The sequence below is a fragment of the Lipophrys pholis genome (genome assembly GCF_963383615.2).
Source record: "Lipophrys pholis genome assembly, chromosome: 17".
NCBI lineage: Eukaryota > Metazoa > Chordata > Actinopteri > Blenniiformes > Blenniidae > Lipophrys > Lipophrys pholis.
This window is the reverse complement of record NC_137643.1, coordinates 6,521,907-6,534,767: the sequence shown is the minus strand read 5'-3', so window position 1 is coordinate 6,534,767 and position 12,861 is coordinate 6,521,907.

The window sequence follows — 12,861 nt, the reverse complement described above, 5'->3', positions numbered from 1 at the left end:
CAATATGTTTCACCACAGCAAAACAAAACAAAACGAAAAAACCCCAAAACAAAACAGTAATTCAAGTTTAGAGAGATAAAAACAAAACAACAAAATCAAAAGGCACATCATGGCATAGACAGGACTATAGAGGAGCAAGGACTTTAAAATGTATTTCTTATCAATTTCTTAGCTTTTTTGTGAACTTTTTCAACCTTTAAAATAGTTGGTACCGAGATGAATGAACGTAGTGAAGGAGGGACGAGAGTATCTTTACCCAATATAATCACAAGATTACTATTATCAGATAAAAAAAAAAAAATAGTGTCCAAGTTGTCCATATAATAGAATTAAATAAAGGTATGTTTTCCGTTTTCAGATACAAGCAGTTGTGAACTTCAGACCAAAATAAATTCACAGAGAGAAAAAATAAATGGTCGACAGATTTAACTTCAGTGTAACAAAATTCACAAGGATCCACGTCATACTGGAGCTGGTCCAGGGGTTTCTCCAGGCGCTCACACACTCTAATAACGCGTTTGAGGAAAATGCCCGACGCTAAGTCGTCCACTGGTGTGAGTGTGTGTAGTTGTTGTGATGTACTGGCTCATTGTCAGCTGGAGTCCAGCACCTTGTGATCTTAACTGTGACCATCCGCTGACGAGGAATTGGAAGTTTTAACATCGAACGCCTGAATTCTACTCCAGGTATGCAGATGTTCTTGTGATTTGGAAATATGTTGGCTCGTTGTGACAGGGGCAGACCTGAGGTTTGATCTCCATCCACCTGCCCCGTGGACTCGTGAGTTCTCTGAGTTGGGCCGATGGAGAGATGCGACTATCCAAGTTGAAGACGACGGCAGCAGGTCTGGCTGTCACCCTCTCTGATTAATGGCCCTGCTGAAACATGTCCAGCCACATTAGAGCTCCATGTATCTCCCAGAGTCCACACAGGCCCGGCTCTTTGTTCTGATGGGAAATGGTGTCAGCCGCTCGCTGCTGCTCTCCCAGAAACAGATAAAGATTTACTGTCATCAGAGGCCAGATTAAAGCGCACAAACGCAGACATTGATTTCTGAGAGGGAGAGCGGAGAGAGGGGGAGAAGCAGAGAAAAAAAAAAACCCGACACATTTTGGGGAGGAAACTCATTCCAGGGCCAGCGGAGATATGATCAGCTTATTTGGGAGGTGGATAATATGGAGCCCTCTCCCAGAATGAACTTTGAAAGAAGTAAATTGTAAATATTGATTTCTGAAATGAACTGTCAATCTCACTTGGCAAGATTATTCCTATCATCTTGTTGAGAGAGGGCCAATGAATTCAAAACGGCAGACAAAGAGAGGAGGCGCCCTGGCAGGCTCTCTGTTGGAGAGCACTCAAAGGAGCTTTATTCACTTAGTAATGGTTGTTCAGTTTTCATCTGATAGCAGCTCAGATCTCATCACTGCTGAAAAATAAAAATGAAGTGTGACTCCGCGTCCAGATCGCAGCTCCTGTTCCACACTGAGCTCATCAGAGAGAAGCTCCGAGGCTACTCCTTCAGTGCATCAGCTGCAGATTGCGACAAATCTGCATCATCTTGCTGTTTCTGAGCTGCACAACAAGTCTTGTTTATCTCAGAATCACTGCCGAGTTCAGCTGGAAGAATAACGGACATTTCCCCACATGATGCAGCTCAAACACACTCTCAGATTTCTATTATTAAAGTTCCTCGTAACAATCCCATTCTGAAATATGATGCCGTGATGAAAAGTTGTTTTCTGGTCCCAGAGGCAGAAAAGGGGATTTGTATTTAAAGTGAGGCGTGATACATTTCAGCCCTCTGAAGTACTTCATGTAGTAGCGATCGTATTTCACTTCTGTGATCCAAACATGGGAAATTACAACATTACATCTGTCAAAAACATGACAAGGTTTCCAACCACAAGGAGATGAACAGCTGGTATAAGTGGAAGTATGTCAGAATATAAAAAAGATATTAAATAAGATATTAAAGCAACTAAGTAGAGGCAGACGGGCACTAAATATCATAATTGCTAAAACCCAGGAGTCTCTTCAGTCACCCTCTAGTGACTCCATCCAGTACTCAGAAAGGTTTATGGAAATATACATATTTATTTGATAATTGTTTTTATTTTGCACTTCTTCTGACTCTAATGTCTTGCCTATCAAAAAATTTAAATGGCTAAAACCAGGCGAAAGGTAAAAGTAAAAAAAAAAGCCAAATGTGCTAAAGCATTAAAACACATTTAATGGATAAAGTCGCTACGTTTGCTTGATAAAACCGGTTAAACTGCCAAAATTGCTAAAATAACTAAAACAAGATAAAAAAAAAAAGACTAAATCTCCTCAAATGTTCAATGAAGTTGAAACCACTAAAAAAAAAAAATGTAACAATTCTACAACGTTTAAAATTAAACTTATGCAACTAATGCAACCAAAGTTTTTGAAAGTAAAGCAGAACTGTACAACTTGATGAGGCGTGTTTTCCTTGTTTTAAATAAGTTTTGAGTTTTCAAATGATTTTCCCGGTACTTGTGTTTCCTTCAGAATCATTCATCTGCCACACTGTGACGCCTTTAGATGCAATACGTTGATCCCCATCTCCACATTGCTGCGTACAGATCAGAGCGGGGGTGTAGTGGCTCCTGCTCTCATCTCACAGTGGCAATTCCTCTGGTTTGAATCCCGTTTTGGGCCTTCCTGTGTGGAGTTTGCATGTTCCCCATGTGTGTCTGTGGACCTTCCCGTGGTACCCCGGTTTCCTCCGGCAATCCAAAAATATTCATAAGAGATTAAGTGTTGACTCTGTCAGTGTCTGTCGATTTGTGTTAATCTGGTCAAATGTCCAGGGTGTAACCTGCCTTCACCCATCGTCAGCTGATTATACAGAGAAGATGGATATTTTCTTCCTTCCCCCTGACTCCAGCTTGTATTTGAGGTTAGTGCTGCAGCGACTTTGTTGTTTGAGATGATCCAGGTGAAGCTGCTGCAGCTTGTATTTAGACATGTTTTAATCCCACTCGTGTCCAGTTGTTATAATCCCGAACAGAACCGAATGCTTTTGTTGTCAGTGCATGTTTCCACACAAAGAAATCTGTCATACGAAAGGAAAGAAACAAGTTATTCATTCTCAAACACAATGGCACTCCTACATATTTACGATATTGATATACGCAGACGCATCACACCGACATAGTTCCCTTCAGTTTGTTTTTTACATTTTATTTTATGGAGAGTTGGATTTAGGAATGTGAGTTAAGCCTGGATTAAAGCAGTGTTTGAGTCTGGAGGTGCTGCATTCACCAGAATTATAGTGTAATAATGGAAAAACAATCCTCTGGTCTTGACATGAACTCTGGAGCTCCTCGATTGACTCTGTTATGCATCAGACTTCACTTATATCCATAGCCTTGTTGTAATCTGATTACTGTTGTCGGCCTTCTCTCACTCGGTGCCCTCTACATGTTTGTTTTAGTTGTGTTTTGTGTGAAATGCACATTTGCCTCGTTGCAGTGATGCTAAATGGACTTTACCCATTCAGCAGAGAAGTTTGAATCAAATTTGTCACGCAGATATTTCATGTTTTTCATGAGCATGCGTGACGTTTCTTTGGGTGACATTTAGGCTGGAACTGCACCTCAGAGACAAATAAAGTGGTGGAAGCGGAAACGGTGCTCTGGCTTTCCTCACACACACACACACACGCACGGTTGAAAACGTGCATTTGAGGCTTTACTGTTCGCTGTTAATTGCCCGTAGGTGCGACTGTGTTTGTCCCGCGATGGACCACTGGGCTGTCCACGGGGGTCACCTGCCTTCACCTGGACGCTTCGGCTGGGATCGTCTTCAGCAACATCATGCACCGTGGAAGACGGGACGGATGGCTCTTGCTGACTTTGCATACAAACTCGCACTAGGTGGCAGTGCGCTTCTATGCAAATGGTGTGCCTCCGCTGGGTTTGTGCCTGTTTGCAGAGATGAATCAATGATATTTTACATGACCTCTGTGCATTCGGTCTCGTTCTCATCCCTTGCTTCCCGTTCCCCCCGAGTCCTCCACGTGGCGGCGGCCGCACCTCCACCCTTCGATTAAACCGAGTCGCTCTGTGAGTTAAACTAATGAGGCCCATTCCCCAGCGGCTCACCGCAGCACTTTGTTGGCCATTTCTGTCATTTATCAACATTTTATTGTGGATTTGTTCAAGTGGGCTCCAAAGTTTTGGGTCTGACGTTTAATTGGCTTCTCCTCTTACGTACACGTTTAAAGCCTGCGCGTCCATATGGTTTAGGTACTGAGGGGGAGGACTAATCACTCGGATCACTTTTTTCCATTATACTTAATTGATTTAGTGCGCAGTGCCAGATTTTTTCACCCCCTCTGCCTCATTTTGACAAATGAGTGTCAGAGGCCGGCAGCTCTCAGCAGCTGGGTGTGTTCCTATCAAAACCAACCGCGTAATGCAAGGACAGCGCCTGCAGCACTTAGTGTCCTTTAATTGCCATTTACATAGTAGGCTAATCATTATTTTTTATGTCCCCTATTATCCACTATCACCACTCTGTGCTGTGTGTCTCTGGGCTGAAACAATGAGCGGCCAGTCAGGACTGGCGCCCGGGTCAGCGGTGGAGGATATGATACTGTGGGAAAGATCACAGCAGCACATTATTTATACGTCACTTATGTCGGCTTTCCCAACGCGCTTGTTTCTTTGTGAGCGACTTTCTTGAATTTCATTTTGTCTCCCGAAGTGTTATTCAACTATTTCAACACAGCCGAGGCCTTTCTCTCAGACATTACATTGATCTCCTCTTGAGATGGATTGAAATCGTTTCCATTGAGGTTAATTATGACGTCTGTAATTTGCTTCTTTTGTTAGAGCAAACACAAATATGTTCTGATTCAGATGATTTGGAAACAAATACTTTCGTCTTTTACAGCTCTCAGGCTTTATAACAAGTCACTGTTTTCTGGCGGTGAGGTGACTTTTTCAGGTCAGTTTCATAAAGGAGCAAAATACTCCCAAAAGAGGCGTTTAGGGCAGAAACAGAGACATCCCATAATCCCTTCCATACCTTCTAATCAACTTCAATCTGAACCTAAACCCTGGATTATCAGTTTGACAGTTGTTAATCAAGTGACAATAATCAGCAAAGATAAATTAAACAGATCGAGATAGAATACATTTAATTACACCCTAATGCAGTCTGTTACATAATGCATTGTACTTTATACAAGAGGACTTTGTCTTCTATTCACTCTGAACTGAACTGAATTTTGGACACAGACATCTACTCTTGATAGTTAAATCATGGCCTTCTTCTGCTTAATTCAATACAATTTTACAAGAAAAAAAAAGAAGCCCAAATGAACCAAGGAGTCAAATGCTGTCAACATCCTCTTCCTGTGACTCCACACACCATCTGCTGGAACCAACGGGTATTGCAAGAATAAACAGGTTAGAAAAATGAAAATGTTTGGTCGGTAAATGAGTCAACAAATCACAAGGTTGTGTTTGAGACGCTGTGAGTGTTTTCTGTCTCATTCCGCTTCTTATTAGGGATTACGTTGATATCACATGTTTACCAGCTGTACCTTGTAGAGTTATCCCTTATTAATAAACGCATCGAAGGAGTTCAGAAGAATATATTATGTTATAGCAGATATTTACGTCAGTTCAGTTAATCTGTTGATTGTAAGTCATTCACGTGGGTAGAAAGCTACTGGATTTATTCACAAAAATCTACTTTCTGGGCTCAGAAAAGTCGTCTGACAAACTAAATCAAACTGTTCTCACTTGAGTCGAGGCTGATTGAAAGAAAGTTTGATGATATTATTAACTGGTTAAAATTAGAATGATGTTAGTTAACTTTGGAGTCGTCAGTCTCGCTTTGACAAGCAGGAAGAAGACGTATATAAACAAAACCACGTTTTATTTTATTTTGTTTTATCATTTTTTCACCTTTTGTAATATGAAAATATTCTTTGTAAGTCAGAGCAAGTATGAGACGGGTAAGTGATTCTTTGACTTTACATCATAATAATTAAGTTATTAAGAGTTTTTAAGCTGGAAGGATTTCAAACAAGAGTCAACAGTGTGCCAGACATCGATTTCATCAGCTTCTTAGTGTCATCAATCAGTGTCATTACCGTATAACTGAGAAATAACAGTAATGTTGAAGAAATATTGAAAGTCGTCTATTCAAAGGAATGAAAATGTTGTTTGACAATTTTCCAACCCAATTAACAAATCCTGTAAAAGATTTAAAGAATAAAAAAAACTGAATTGTACTTGTCTTTACGCTTTTTCACGTGTTTACGACCCGAAAAAGTGTTGAGTTCTCTGAGTGCCACAAATACGTGGAAGTTTCGCCCATTATTTATGAACCGTTCACAAGGGAGACGTGTTTACTCCCGATATGATGGTTATTTATTGATGATTTTAGCCAACCGCAGCCGCACTGTTCATCACATAACTTAACATGTCTCAATTATTCAAACCTGACGTAGCAGGCGGGTCAAAAATTTTAAATAAAGATAATTATTATTTTAGACATAATTTTCCTAATATTTTTTCCTATATTTGAATTTTCAAACCATCATTATAATCAATATTACTGCACGAGGGACATGGTTTGAGAACCAATATTCTAAATAAAACATAAAAATGGATTTTAATGCTGCAAGTGGTTATAAACAATGTGCTCTCACTCATGTTTCTGTATAGATACATTCATTTCCATTGGAATTATTTGACAGCAAAAAAAAAAAGATCTGCACAATAAATAAAACCTTGACGCCGCAGTTTGTTGACTTGTGTCCTTGTGTAGTGGACATGTTGTCTCCACAGCCATCTGTCTTTACTCCTTGAAGCTACTTGATTTCTCATGTACTAAAAATGCTTGTCTTAAAATGCGTAAAAATAAAGAAATAACGGTAATCCTTTTCCCAAACAGTCCCAAACAGACACAGCTGTTCAGAAAAAGTTCAAATATAAGTCGCTCTAGTTTGTAATTGATCCCTGCTTAAATAGCCACAGTGTAAAACTAAACTAAATTCCCTCTCTGTGTGATCCGAGTTTGTATTTGGACTTTGGGAGCTGTTTGATTTCACTCTAAACTTTGACGAGCTGCGGTTCTGTGCCAGGCCTGACCCCGGTTTATCTGACTTTCCACGCATCACAGAGTAATAATGACAAATCGGGGCGATGTTTGCTAATGATTAGTAGAGATTGTTTCAGCTCACTTGTAAAAGCTATGTTTAAGAGCTATATTTATTGTTCCATTTGCACATTTTGCGAGTGTGTTTGAGAGAGGACTAATCGTTATTAATTAGGGTCATTGTTCTGGCGTGTGCTTGTGTGTGTGTGTGTGTGTGTGTGTGTGTGTGGAGAGAAGGGGGTTTGTAGAGGGGGTGTTTTTGTGTGTTTATGCGTGTGTGCATCTCTTTTGTATGCAGATGTGTTTGTGTGTGTGTGTGTGTGTGTGTGTGTGTGTGTGTGTGTGCGCGCGCGGTGCCTGAAGCCATACTCAGCAAGCTGTGACAAAGGTCCATTACCTTGTCTGATCACAACAGCCAGTGATCTATTAGCATCATCTAAAAGCTACATTAGGATGAAGTGGAGACACTCATAAACAGAGCGCTCTGATCAGGCCTTTTAATGGGTTCACTGGTTTTACATGGACCCTCTCTGGCTTATTCCCCCTGGTTTGTAGGTTAATGCATTTTCAAGTACCCACCAGACAACACTCAATTGACAATGAGGCGTATACATCACATATTCAATCCCGGACGAGTGAGGCTCCACCAGTAAATTCAGATGGAAAGTGAAAAGCAGCTGTTGTTGTAGCAGCGAGGTATTAATTCACCGTCCCCTGAAATCCAATTAGAGAGCAGGAGAAGAATGTATACATGAATACCTCTTTGTGAACGGGGACATCTCACTGCCGCATCATTTATGTATTTCAAATTAGTGGTTCACAACCTTCTTAGCTTGTGACCTAAAGCGTCTGTGTGTGGATTATTGTCTGATCCAAGCATCTATTAGATTTTCTTTTTTAATGGCGTAATCATTTGATAGAAGAACTTACGGCGGTCTGGTTGGCAGCGTCTGTCCTTGAGTGTCTGTGGGGGTTGGAAAGTAGTTTGCAATGTTCATCGCTGTTTACCGGGGCTTCTTTAATGAGGCTTCTTTAATGAGACTTCCACTAGGAGACGGCAGAGTCAGGGGTCTTCAAATCCTTCATTCTTATACAGATTCAATTAAAGCGTTGTTTTCCTGTGATTTAGAGACCAAGAACATTTGTTTTCTTATTTTGATCTCTGTATTTATGTAGTGGAAATGTATGAAAATTCAATCTCATGCCCACAGACTGAAAGAGAACAGGCATTTTATTCCGTGTGTTTTGGGTTTTCTGCACATTAAGCTTGGTAGAAATGGACACCTGGTTCTGAGAGCTATTTTAAACCAATTTACACTCTCAGTAGTGAGTAGAACCCTGATTCCACTCTGGTCGGTGGCTTTTCTCTGCAAAGTTCTCCTTGTGTTTGTTTGGGATTATGTACAATTACAGACTCAGTTGTTATTAATATGGTCGATCCAAAACCCAGGGAGAGAATTGACTCACGCTCAGTCCCCCCGAAACTCAGCTTTTGTTGTCTTTTTGCACTTCTCTTAATTCACAATATATGTTTCTTTTATTTGACATGTATTTGTTCAAGGTGCACTTTTAGAATTTGGGGGTGCTACAGGATCCCTCTTACTTTGTTGTGCAGGGCAGCCTAGAAGCTGGTCCAGGGTCCAGGAATTGAAAAATCTGCTTATCTTGCTACAGTTTTTAACTCTCAAAGAGAAAAATTGTGTTTTTTTACGCTGTGCATTGATCCAACGCACTGGAGCCAGGAACACAACGTACTCTCGTTTACCTGACAAGAAAATAATTGCACCCTTTTTTTTGGGGCAATATTGTTTTTGCTATATTTTCTATTTCTTCCATTCACACTTAAAGGAGCCGATCAAAACAAACACTGACACACACTCACATTCACACCTCTTGGTCATTTGAGAAAATCCAGGGAAAACATGCAAACCGCACACAGAAAGGCAGCCAAGCGTGGACTCCAACACGGGTTATATTTCATTTCATTCAAAGCCTCTGTCGTCTCATTCAACCACCTGTTACCGGCCTCATTTTTAAATAAGAACGGTCTCTTTTCTTTTCTGTGTTTGTTTGTTTTCTTCAGCGTTTCTCGTCGTTTCTGTTTCTTCCTGGTGCTTGTCGTCGGTGTCAGGGTTCTTCCCGCCGCCATTTCTTCTTGGAAACGATGCTCTTTAATTCAGGGTGGAAACAAAAAGATATACTAAAATGAATAAATCATATTCATCTACTTCAAAGGTTTTATCGTGTCGTTGCTGGGGCTTTAGACCTGAATGTAAATGAGACACGCAGGCTAATGCATGAGGTCTGACCAACATAAAAGAAATGTTATTAAGAGAGGGGCACACTGAAATCAATAGAGTGAACTTGAAACAGGTTGGAATACATTTACAGCAAGGTGATAATTAGTACACAGAGCTCATATCTGCAGCCTGAAATCCCTTCATTATATTTTTGCATCATTTCTGAGATCTTTTTAAAAACTATAATGGTCGGATGAGTCTTCAGATGAGAGATGAGATGAGTCCGGTGGTAAACGGTCTTGTTTTTGATATGCAGAGCGGAAGCATTGAGGCCCGCTCATGTTATAAGGCTCGCAGCAGCGGCCGCATTGTGTGTGAAATTATCATAACGTGGTGCTCCCTTCAGCCCTGAAAGATCAGGCTTTGAACAGTCGCTAAGAGCTTCACTTTATAGGAAATGCAAATGGGCGTGTTTGTAAATTGGATTCTCGTAAGGATAAAATAGAGGAAAGAAAACAATCCTTGGCAAACACCCAAACATCATAAAGAAAAATGAAAGACGACAGTCAACAGCTCAACCACATCAACGGACCTTTTTAAGTGTAAAACCTGAGGAGTTTATGTCTCGCTGTGTGTTCTCCATTAGGGCCTGTCGCAGTGGAAGAGGGGCCTTTTCAGCAGATTCTGCCCGTTGATATACAACAGCGAGCCATATGGGCGCAGTGCTTATCGAACGGCGGAGACATCTGTGAGATGATTTATGATTGGCTCGTGATTTGTACGCTGTGGGTTTCATCAATGACATCGTCAGCATTACTCAACCCTTTTGCCTGCGAAAGATGCCGGCACATTTCCTAATTGATGAAGAAAGACGGCCTGCGGAGTGTCACGATTACTGGCAGAGGAGATGAAAAGCCTTTACAGAAAGGAGGAATGTGACACTGTTTATTTAGAGGATGTCTTCTTTATTCCCTTGTTTGTTCCAAGCCAAACCTTTCGCCCGTCTCAATCACACAGATGCAGCCACTGACAGATGAATTCACAGTGTGAACCCCTTCTAGGACAAACTGAACCACATCATGTGCTTTTTTTTAATTTGATAAAATGTTGACTAAAAATATATTGAGATGAAGACTGACATGAAGCTCAAAAATATCGACATGGTGCTGCTCTTGTACATTTATTTAATGAAACAACAAAACAAAACAAAAAATAATAAGACTTATTTATGATTCTGCACATAAACTTTTATACAATGGCTTTGTTTTTAGGAATCCTTCTTTGAATATATTTATCTAAATATCCAGCACTGCCTTATTTAATCATCATTAGTTTTAAAATTGAAATATTCTGTAAAGGATAGAGTTTTCAAAAAATTCCACACTACAAATTCTTCATCATTTAATTTTTGTGCAAAGGTTGGAGCTATTCGCTGGTAATGTTTGTGGGCACATTTCCTTTTGCCAGATATAATTACAATATTGGTTTCACAGGTTATGAGAAGAAGAAAGTCATTTTTAATGGCAATGCAGCATAAATACAGAAATCTGTAACTGTAGAAATTGGTAAAGAAAAAAATGTCAGTTGATGAACTTTTGCTCGAACTGAAATAAACTAAAACTGAATGAAAGGTGAACCGAGAAGGTCAAAGAAAACATTACCATGAAGGGTAAGAAATCAAAGAGAGGAGAAAGAAAGGAAGAAGAGGACACACTCACGTTAGAGTAAAGAAGAAAGAAAAAGGCCAAATGAGAGATTAGGTTAGGAAAGGCAAATTGAGCTGTAGAGTGAGAGAGATGAAACATGTTGGACAAAATAGAAAAGGGCAGAAGCGATCCACAGCCGAGCCTGAAAGGTGACGCCCCGTTCGCCGCTCTGTTTTCCTGCCTCATCCTGAACGTCTCCTCACCCTCCGCCTCCAGCTGGGACGCTGTCGCCTCCATTTCACCCAGCGCTGATCTGACGGCTGGACGTGGAGCCGCCCCCTCCTCCTCCAGCCGACCTTTTGACCTGTCATTCATCCCCTTGGTCAGCTGAGATGATGGATGACGCCCGAACTTCAACCCTCTGTCCGTTCGTCTAATTGAGAGATTGGACGGCTTTAAACTGATAGGGGTTTTGCATTTTTCACATCATTTCGATGTTACAAAGGGACAAACAAGGGGCGTGGCATTCAGGTAGCTTTTTCCTGCAAAAGTCCATGGGTTAACAGTGAATCTGCTTTGGATGATGCAGAATTATTGTAAATTATGCATCAATCATTCATGTTCCTGACACGCTTGTCTTTAGACTGTGGGAGGAAAACCAAAGTGTAGAAAAAACAAGTCAGATACGAAGAGAACATGCAAACTCTACACAGAAATACTCCAGCTCGGACTCAAACTTCAGTATTGTTTGAAGTTTGTATGAATAAGAGAATAATATTGTTATAACAATAGAAGTTATATGACAATATTAGTCAGTCTCACATCACTGAATCGACGACCTGTATTTAGTTATTATATGTGTTAAAGACATAGATATCACTTTTTATTTAACTTTCATCAGCAGTACTCAATGACTTTGTGAAAATACACAAAGTCAGCGAGGGCACCTTTTTAAAAGATTTTACTTAAAACTTTCTACTTAAAAAGACAATGAAGTAACTGCAGCATATATGTATGAAAGAACAATTTGTGTACACTGTAAACTCCTTCAGTTCGCAGTATTCTATCTTACAAAGCATATCCGCTCCAATAAATCCGTTTCAACTTCTTTTTGCATTTAAGAAAGTTACAGATACGTAATAAGTGTGAATATTTAACTAACTTATAATTGAATTGCTTTTACTGAATTTCTCATGAGATTGATTAAACAAAATCTATTTTATCGTGTTTAACAAAACTAGAACTGTCCGACAGGCCCGCAGAACGGCTACAAACACATTTTGTCTTTCCATCATTTTTAACCTCAGTAAAAGTTCTTTTTTTTCACTGTGTTTCATTTACAATTGTTGGAAGATGAAAAGCCAAACAGAAAAGGAATTATGCTGAACATTAAGTGTTTATACTTAAGTTCTTATTGCATGATAGTCATGTTATTATTATAATTGCTCTAAGTTTTTTTATCTTTTAACTTAATTGGTTTGTTGTTCTTAAGGTTCTCAAGTGCAATTTAATCCATGTAATATATTAAAGTTATAAAACTTGGAAAACTTCACTACTGAGTACACCGACAATTTTTACTTATTATCAAACCTCATAATTTACATTTGTGTCGCCGACATGTTTATCCTTTTAACTTCACTTTGAGAGAAATATGTTTGGATTGTATTTTTTTCAAGCAGGTAAAATAAACTAAATGTCTGCTTTTGGAAATCCAATGAAATGCAGCTGCTGATGAACCAATGATGGACTATTCTGTGTATCATATCCTAAATATCGCTCGTCTGTGCAGACTTATTTTCCCCTAACAATCACCATATTCTGCTGACACACCTCGT